We start from the raw sequence: 2,500 nt of genomic DNA, 5'->3' as shown, positions 1-2,500 counted from the left end.
TCTTTGTTCGTTGTTCAATTTGTCAATATATGACGAAAACATTATTTGATTTGACACTCGGAAATTCGAAAAACAAAATATTATAGTCGAAGTAAATTCCACTGAAACGAACACGCAACAGTTGACGAGGTTGTTCCCAATGTGACGCGACTTTAGACAAAGACAAACTTATATTGAAGAACAAAAGAAAAAAAAAATACAAATGTTTTTCAAACTTTACGAAGGTGATACGTATTACAAAAGGCAAATGACCTCACGAGTTTTCCGTTTGTCTGCAGGGCTGTTATCTCAGTTTTTTTGTTTTTGTTTTTTGAAAAGCAAGGAGAGAGTTGCAAATGATAGTAGAGGGTTGAAAATTTGACAAAAATGGAAGAAAATCTAATGGAGGGAACTTTGGGCCAACCTTATTCAATCAGAGGAAATCAAGTAAGTTTATTCAACTATACGCCAGACAGATAGAATAAGCGAAATAGACAGAACAGTGGAGTAGGAAACACAGGCGTCTTAGTCTGAGTTTATTCCTGACTAGTTTCGCAGGTATGCTTTTTCAAAGGAATCTACGAAACTAGTCAGGAATAAACTCAGACTAAGATTCCTGTGAAACACAGGGGCCTTAGTCTGAGTTTATTCCTGACTAGTTTCGCAGGTATGCTTTTTCAAAGGAATCTGCGAAACTAGTCAGGAATAAACTCAGACTAAGATTCTTGTGAAACACAGGGGCCTTAGTCTGATTTTATTCCTGACTAGTTTCGCAGGTATGCTTTTTCAAAGGAATCTACGAAACTAGTCAGGAATAAACTCAGACTAAGACTCCTGTGAAACACAGGGGCCTTAGTCTGAGTTACTCCTGTGAAACACAGGGGCCTTAGTCTGAGTTTATTCCTGACTAGTTTCGCAGGTATGCTTTTTCAAAGGAATCTGCGAAACTAGTCATGAATAAACTCAGACTAAGATTCTTGTGAAACATAGGGGTCTTAGTCTTGAGTTTATTCCTGACTAGTTTCGCAGGTATGCTTTTTCAAATGAATCTACGAAACTAGTCAGGAATAAACTCAGACTAAGACTCCTGTGTTTCCTACACCACTTGCGTCAACTTGTCAGAATGTTGAAGTACGTAAGACAGAATGAGTGGAAGGGCAGTGAGGTAAACACCAGGAACCGTTGGAGTTCTATTACCAACGTTTCGCCCTGAAAGGTCTCTGAGGAAGTCCTTTCAGGACGAAACGTTAGCAATAAAACTCCAACGGTTCCTGGTGTTTACCTTGTCAGAATGTCTCAACAAAAATAGAATAGAATAAAATAATAAAAACAGGACGAGAGTGAAATGAAAAACAAGAAACTGTCTGAATAGGAAAGTTTCCCTCAAAAAAGTCTACTCCCAAAACGCCTACCTAACCTGACCTAACCTAACTTTGCCTAATCTAAATTAATTTAACGTAACCTAATATAACCTAACATAATGTAATATAATTTAAATTAATCTAAACCAATCTAACCTAACTGAAGGCTAATCTAACTTAACATAAAGTAATGTAAATTAATCTAACCAAATTTAACCTAACTTAAACTAATCTAACCTAACACAATATAACCCAATGCAATCTAGCTCAACCTAATTAAGCCTAACATAAACTAACCTAACCTAATCCAACATAACAAGACTTAATGCAATTTAGCTTACCGTACCATAACCTACCCTTATCTAATCTAAGCTAACCTAACCTGACCTAACGTAACCTGAAGTGACCTAATTTCAACTAACATATGATGAGAGGTCACGCATGTGACATTTCTCAAATCTCAGCCAAATTTCAGATTCTGAATAGATTTAAATTTGTCATTTAATCTCTCTGCCATAAGTGGCACTTCTCTCACCGAGGTCACTGACAAAATTGCGCGATTTGACCCACGCATCAGGTCAACACGTGACCCAAGTTGACCTATGACCCTTCCTGACCTTCCGACTTCCTGTCTAATTCAGGAGATCGTCATAGCAGACCCTCCTCTCAGCTGAAGAGGATGAAGACCTTGAAAAGCCACCAAAGAGGTCCCAGGGTATTTTTTTTATTATTATTTATTTATTTATTTATCTATTTATTTATTTATTTATTTATTTATTTTATTTATTTTTTTTTTTTTGCCTGGGACTGGTAACTCTCTAGCACTTCCCTGCGAGCCGTTACTCTTGCAATGACTTTAAGGTCTCTTGACACAGACATTAAAGTCATCTCGTTCTTGTTAGATTCCCTCAAGTTCTACAATAGGTTAGTCGAATACACATCCACAGAAGTTTACGAGATCACGGGAAAATTTCATAACAAATCCTTCCGTCATTCTTCACACACAAAAAAAAAAAAAAAAAAAAAAAAAAAAAAAAAAAAATAATAATATAATAATAATAATAATAATAATAATACAAAAATCGTTTATTTTCTTTAATGACGTCAAGTCGACATTACTCCCCGACACTTTCCCGCCAGATCTCTCTCTCTTTCTCTCT

Source organism: Oratosquilla oratoria, chromosome 44, assembly GCF_046742065.1.
Source record: "Oratosquilla oratoria isolate Oo_2021 chromosome 44, ASM4674206v1, whole genome shotgun sequence".
NCBI classification, from domain to species: Eukaryota; Metazoa; Arthropoda; class Malacostraca; order Stomatopoda; family Squillidae; genus Oratosquilla; species Oratosquilla oratoria.
The sequence above is the reverse complement of the archived record's forward strand: the minus strand, read 5'-3'. Positions refer to the sequence as shown.